This window comes from Cavia porcellus, unplaced genomic scaffold (genome assembly GCF_034190915.1).
Source record: "Cavia porcellus strain 051 isolate PalLab524CR breed Dunkin Hartley unplaced genomic scaffold, mCavPor4.1 scaffold_57, whole genome shotgun sequence".
Lineage (NCBI taxonomy): Eukaryota > Metazoa > Chordata > Mammalia > Rodentia > Caviidae > Cavia > Cavia porcellus.
Genome location: NW_026947540.1, coordinates 1,724,459 through 1,732,077, shown reverse-complemented (window position 1 = coordinate 1,732,077; position 7,619 = coordinate 1,724,459).

The following is a 7,619-nucleotide window of genomic DNA, read 5'->3' as shown; positions in this document are numbered from 1 at the left end:
CATTGTATGGGTGTGTGTTACATTACATTCACTAGTAGGAGTGAGAAAAACATCACGGTGTGGTGCGCATTGTATGGGTGTGTGTTACATTACATTCACTAGTAGGAGTGAGAAAAACATCACGGGGTGGTGTGAATCGGAGGGTCTGAATTAGGATAGGCAGTGTGTGGCAATGTGGGATGGAGAAAAGCACCGCGGGGTGGTCAGCATGGGGAGGTCAGGGAACATGCAGTGGCAATGTAGGATAGGTTTCTGAAAAACATCGCGGGGTGGTGCGCATTGTATGGGTGTGTGTTACATTACATTCACTAGTAGGAGTGAGAAAAACATCACGCGGTGGTGTGAATCGGAGGGTCTGAATTAGGATAGGCAGTGAGTGGCAATGTAGGATGGAGAAAAGCACCGCGGGGTGGTCAGCATGGGGTGGTCAGGGAACATGCAGTGGCAATATAGGATAGGATTATGAAAAATATCGCGGGGTAGTGCGCATTGTATGGGTGTGTGTTACATTACATTCACTAGTAGGAGTGAGAAAAACATCACGGCGTGGTGCACATTGTATGGGTGTGTGTTACATTACATTTACTAGTAGGAGTGAGAAAAACATCACGGGGTGTTGCGCATTGTATGGGTGTGTGTTACATTACATTCACTAGTAGGAGTGAGAAAAACATCACGGGGTGGTGTGAATCGGAGGGACTGAATTAGGATAGGCAGTGAGTGGCAATGTAGGATGGAGAAAAGCACCGCGGGGTGGTCAGCATGGGGAGGTCAGGGAACAATCAGTGGCAATGTAGGATAGGTTTCTGAAAAACATCGCGGGGTGGTGCGCATTGTATGGGTGTGTGTTACATTACATTCACTACTAGGAGTGAGAAAAACATCACGGGGTGGTGCGCATTGTATGGTTGTGTGTTACATTACATTCAATAGTAGGAGTGAGAAAAATATCACGGGGTGGTGTGAATCGGAAGGCCTGAATTAGGATAGGCAGTGAGTGGCAATGTAGGATGGAGAAAAGCACCGCGGGGTGGTCAGCATGGGGAGGTCAGGGAACATGCAATGGCAATGTAGGATAGGTTTCTGAAAAACATCGCGGGGTGGTGCGCATTGTATGGGTGTGTGTTACATTACATTCACTAGGAGTGAGAAAAACATCACGGGGTGGTGTGAATCGGAGGGTCTGAATTAGGATAGGCAGTGAGTGGCAATGTAGGTTGGAGAAAAGCACCGCGGGGTGGTCAGCATGGGGAGGTCAGGGAACAATCAGTGGCAATGTAGGATAGGTTTCTGAAAAACATCGCGGGGTGGTGCGCATTGTATGGGTGTGTGTTACATTACATTCACTACTAGGAGTGAGAAAAACATCACGGGGTGGTGCGCATTGTATGGTTGTGTGTTACATTACATTCAATAGTAGGAGTGAGAAAAATATCACGGGGTGGTGTGAATCGGAAGGCCTGAATTAGGATAGGCAGTGAGTGGCAATGTAGGATCCAGAAAAGCACCGCGGGGTGGTCAGCATGGGGAGGTCAGGGAACATGCAGTGGCAATGTAGGATAGGTTTCTGAAAAACATCGCGGGGTGTTGCGCATTGTATGGATGTGTGTTACATTACATTCACTAGGAGTGAGAAAAACATCACGGGGTGCTGTGAATCGGAGGGTCTGAATTAGGATAGGCAGTGAGTGGCAATGTAGGATGGAGAAAAGCACCGCGGGGTGGTCAGCATGGGGAGGTCAGGGAACAATCAGTGGCAATGTAGGATAGGTTTCTGAAAAACATCGCGGGGTGGTGCGCATTGTATGGGTGTGTGTTACATTACATTTACTAGTAGGAGTGAGAAAAACATCACGGGGTGTTGCGCACTGTATGGGTGTGTGTTACATTACATTCACTAGTAGGAGTGAGAAAAACATCACGGGGTGGTGTGCATTGTATGGGTGTGTGTTACATTACATTCACTAGTAGGAGTGAGAAAAACATCACGGCGTGGTGTGGTTCGGAGGGTCTGAATTAGGATAGGCAGTGTGTGGCAATGTGGGATGGAGAAAAGCACCGCGGGGTGGTCAGCATGGGGAGGTCAGGGAACATGCAGTGGCAATGTAGGATAGGATTCTGAAAAACATCGCGGGGTGGTGCGCATTGTATGGGTGTGTGTTACATTACATTCACTAGTAGGAGTGAGAAAAACATCACGGGGTGGTGTGAATCGGAGGGTGTGAATTAGGATAGGCAGTGAGTGGCAATGTAGGATGGAGAAAAGCACCGCGGGGTGGTCAGCTTGGGGAGGTCAGGGAACATGCAGTGGCAAAGTAGGATAGGATTCTGAAAAACATCGCGGGGTGGTGCGCATTGTATGGGTGTGTGTTACATTACATTCACTAGTAGGAGTGAGAAAAACATCACGGGGTGGTGTGCATTGTATGGGTGTGTGTTACATTACATTCACTAGTAGGAGTGAGAAAAACATCACGGCGTGGTGTGGTACGGAGGGTCTGAATAAGGATAGGCAGTGAGTGGCAATGTAGGATGGAGAAAAGCACCGCGGGGTGGTCAGCTTGGGGAGGTCAGGGAACATGCAGTGGCAAAGTAGGATAGGATTCTGAAAAACATCGCGGGGTCGTGCGCATTGTATGGGTGTGTGTTACATTACATTCACTAGTAGGAGTGAGAAAAACATCACGGGGTGGTGTGCATTGTATGGGTGTGTGTTACATTACATTCACTAGTAGGAGTGAGAAAAACATCACGGCGTGGTGTGGTTCGGAGGGTCTGAATTAGGATAGGCAGTGAGTGGCAATGTAGGATGGAGAAAAGCACCGCGGGGTGGTCAGCATGGGGAGGTCAGGGAACATGCAGTGGCAATGTAGGATAGGTTTCTGAAAAACATCGCGGGGTGGTGCGCATTGTATGGGTGTGTGTTACATTACATTCACTAGTAGGATTTAGAAAAACATCACGGGGTGGTGTGAATCGGAGGGTCTGAATTAGGATAGGCAGTGAGTGGCAATGTAGGATGGAGAAAAGCACCACGGGGTGGTCAGCATGGGGAGGTCAGGGAACATGCAGTGGCAATGTAGGATAGGTTTCTGAAAAAACATCGCGGGGTGGTGCGCATTGTATGGGTGTGTGTTACATTACATTCACTAGTAGGAGTGAGAAAAACATCACGGTGTGGTGCGCATTGTATGTGTGTGTGTTACATTACATTCACTAGTAGGAGTGAGAAAAACATCACGGGGTGGTGTGAATCGGAGGGTCTGAATTAGGATAGGCAGTGTGTGGCAATGTGGGATGGAGAAAAGCACGGCGGGGTGGTCAGCATGGGGAGGTCAGGGAACATGCAGTGGCAATGTAGGATAGGTTTCTGAAAAACATCGCGGGGTGGTGCGCATTGTATGGGTGTGTGTTACATTACATTCACTAGTAGGAGTGAGAAAAACATCACGCGGTGGTGTGAATCGGAGGGTCTGAATTAGGATAGGCATTGAGTGGCAATGTAGGATGGAGAAAAGCACCGCGGGGTGGTCAGCATGGGGTGGTCAGGGAACATGCAGTGGCAATATAGGATAGGATTATGAAAAATATCGCGGGGTAGTGCGCATTGTATGGGTGTGTGTTACATTACATTCACTAGTAGGAGTGAGAAAAACATCACGGCGTGGTGCACATTGTATGGGTGTGTGTTACATTACATTTACTAGTAGGAGTGAGAAAAACATCACGGGGTGTTGCGCATTGTATGGGTGTGTGTTACATTACATTCACTAGTAGGAGTGAGAAAAACATCACGGGATGGTGTGAATCGGAGGGCCTGAATTAGGATAGGCAGTGAGTGGCAATGTAGGATGGAGAAAAGCACCGCGGGGTGGTCAGCATGGGGAGGTCAGGGAACAATCAGTGGCAATGTAGGATAGGTTTCTGAAAAACATCGCGGGGTGGTGCGCATTGTATGGGTGTGTGTTACATTACATTCACTACTAGGAGTGAGAAAAACATCACGGGGTGGTGCGCATTGTATGGTTGTGTGTTACATTACATTCAATAGTAGGAGTGAGAAAAATATCACGGGGTGGTGTGAATCGGAAGGCCTGAATTAGGATAGGCAGTGAGTGGCAATGTAGGATGGAGAAAAGCACCGCGGGGTGGTCAGCATGGGGAGGTCAGGGAACATGCAGTGGCAATGTAGGATAGGTTTCTGAAAAACATCGCGGGGTGGTGCGCATTGTATGGGTGTGTGTTACATTACATTCACTAGGAGTGAGAAAAACATCACGGGGTGGTGTGAATCGGAGGGTCTGAATTAGGATAGGCAGTGAGTGGCAATGTAGGATGGAGAAAAGCACCGCGGGGTGGTCAGCATGGGGAGGTCAGGGAACAATCAGTGGCAATGTAGGATAGGTTTCTGAAAAACATCGCGGGGTGGTGCGCATTGTATGGGTGTGTGTTACATTACATTCACTACTAGGAGTGAGAAAAACATCACGGGGTGGTGTGCATTGTATGGTTGTGTGTTACATTACATTCAATAGTAGGAGTGAGAAAAATATCACGGGGTGGTGTGAATAGGAAGGCCTGAATTAGGATAGGCAGTGAGTGGCAATGTAGGATGCAGAAAAGCACCACGGGGTGGTCAGCATGGGGAGGTCAGGGAACATGCAGTGGCAATGTAGGATAGGTTTCTGAAAAACATCGCGGGGTGGTGCGCATTGTATGGATGTGTGTTACATTACATTCACTAGGAGTGAGAAAAACATCACGGGGTGGTGTGAATCGGAGTGTCTGAATTAGGATAGGCAGTGAGTGGCAATGTAGGATGGAGAAAAGCACCGCGGGGTGGTCAGCATGGGGAGGTCAGGGAACAATCAGTGGCAATGTAGGATAGGTTTCTGAAAAACATCGCGGGGTGGTGCGCATTGTATGGGTGTGTGTTACATTACATTTACTAGTAGGAGTGAGAAAAACATCACGGGGTGTTGCGCACTGTATGGGTGTGTGTTACATTACATTCACTAGTAGGAGTGAGAAAAACATCACGGGGTGGTGTGCATTGTATGGGTGTGTGTTACATTACATTCACTAGTAGGAGTGAGAAAAACATCACGGCGTGGTGTGGTTCGGAGGGTCTGAATTAGGATAGGCAGTGTGTGGCAATGTGGGATGGAGAAAAGCACCGCGTGGTGGTCAGCATGGGGAGGTCAGGGAACATGCAGTGGCAATGTAGGATAGGATTCTGAAAAACATCGCGGGGTGGTGCGCATTGTATGGGTGTGTGTTACATTACATTCACTAGTAGGAGTGAGAAAAACATCACGGGGTGGTGTGAATCGGAGGGTGTGAATTAGGATAGGCAGTGAGTGGCAATGTAGGATGGAGAAAAGCACCGCGGGGTGGTCAGCTTGGGGAGGTCAGGGAACATGCAGTGGCAAAGTAGGATAGGATTCTGAAAAACATCGCGGGGTGGTGCGCATTGTATGGGTGTGTGTTACATTACATTCACTAGTAGGAGTGAGAAAAACATCACGGGGTGGTGTGCATTGTATGGGTGTGTGTTACATTACATTCACTAGTAGGAGTGAGAAAAACATCACGGCGTGGTGTGGTTCGGAGGGTCTGAATTAGGATAGGCAGTGAGGGGCAATGTAGGATGGAGAAAAGCACCGCGGGGTGGTCAGCTTGGGGAGGTCAGGGAACATGCAGTGGCAAAGTAGGATAGGATTCTGAAAAACATCGCGGGGTGGTGCGCATTGTATGGGTGTGTGTTACATTACATTCACTAGTAGGAGTGAGAAAAACATCACGGGGTGGTGTGCATTGTATGGGTGTGTGTTACATTACATTCACTAGTAGGAGTGAGAAAAACATCACGGCGTGGTGTGTTTCGGAGGGTCTGAATTAGGATAGGCAGTGAGTGGCAATGTAGGATGGAGAAAAGCACCGCGGGGTGGTCAGCATGGGGAGGTCAGGGAACATGCAGTGGCAATGTAGGATAGGTTTCTGAAAAACATCGCGGGGTGGTGCGCATTGTATGGGTGTGTGTTACATTACATTCACTAGTAGGATTTAGAAAAACATCACGGGGTGGTGTGAATCGGAGGGTCTGAATTAGGATAGGCAGTGAGTGGCAATGTAGGATGGAGAAAAGCACCACGGGGTGGTCAGCATGGGGAGGTCAGGGAACATGCAGTGGCAATGTAGGATAGGTTTCTGAAAAAACATCGCGGGGTGGTGCGCATTGTATGGGTGTGTGTTACATTACATTCACTAGTTGGAGTGAGAAAAACATCACGGTGTGGTGCGCATTGTATGGGTGTGTGTTACATTACATTCACTAGTAGGAGTGAGAAAAACATCACGGGGTGGTGTGAATCGGAGGGTCTGAATTAGGATAGGCAGTGTGTGGCAATGTGGGATGGAGAAAAGCACCGCGGGGTGGTCAGCATGGGGAGGTCAGGGAACATGCAGTGGCAATGTAGGATAGGTTTCTGAAAAACATCGCGGGGTGGTGCGCATTGTATGGGTGTGTGTTACATTACATTCACTAGTAGGAGTGAGAAAAACATCACGGGGTGTTGCGCATTGTATGGGTGTGTGTTACATTACATTCACTAGTAGGAGTGAGAAAAACATCACGGGGTGGTGTGAATCGGAGGGCCTGAATTAGGATAGGCAGTGAGTGGCAATGTAGGATGGAGAAAAGCACTGCGGGGTGGTCAGCATGGGGAGGTCAGGGAACAATCAGTGGCAATGTAGGATAGGTTTCTGAAAAACATCGCGGGGTGGTGCGCATTGTATGGGTGTGTGTTACATTACATTCACTACTAGGAGTGAGAAAAACATCACGGGGTGGTGCGCATTGTATGGTTGTGTGTTACATTACATTCAATAGTAGGAGTGAGAAAAATATCACGGGGTGGTGTGAATCGGAAGGCCTGAATTAGGATAGGCAGTGAGTGGCAATGTAGGATGGAGAAAAGCACCGCGGGGTGGTCAGCATGGGGAGGTCAGGGAACATGCAGTGGCAATGTAGGATAGGTTTCTGAAAAACATCGCGGGGTGGTGCGCATTGTATGGGTGTGTGTTACATTACATTCACTAGGAGTGAGAAAAACATCACGGGTTGGTGTGAATCGGAGGGTCTGAATTAGGATAGGCAGTGAGTGGCAATGTAGGATGGAGAAAAGCACCGCGGGGTGGTCAGCATGGGGAGGTCAGGGAACAATCAGTGGCAATGTAGGATAGGTTTCTGAAAAACATCGCGGGGTGGTGCGCATTGTATGGGTGTGTGTTACATTACATTCACTACTAGGAGTGAGAAAAACATCACGGGGTGGTGCGCATTGTATGGTTGTGTGTTACATTACATTCAATAGTAGGAGTGAGAAAAATATCACGGGGTGGTGTGAATCGGAAGGCCTGAATTAGGATACGCAGTGAGTGGCAATGTAGGATGGAGAAAAGCACCGCGGGGTGGTCAGCATGGGGAGGTCAGGGAACATGCAGTGGCAATGTAGGATAGGTTTCTGAAAAACATCGCGGGGTGGTGCGCATTGTATGGGTGTGTGTTACATTACATTCACTAGGAGTGAGAAAAACATCACGGGGTGGTGTGAATC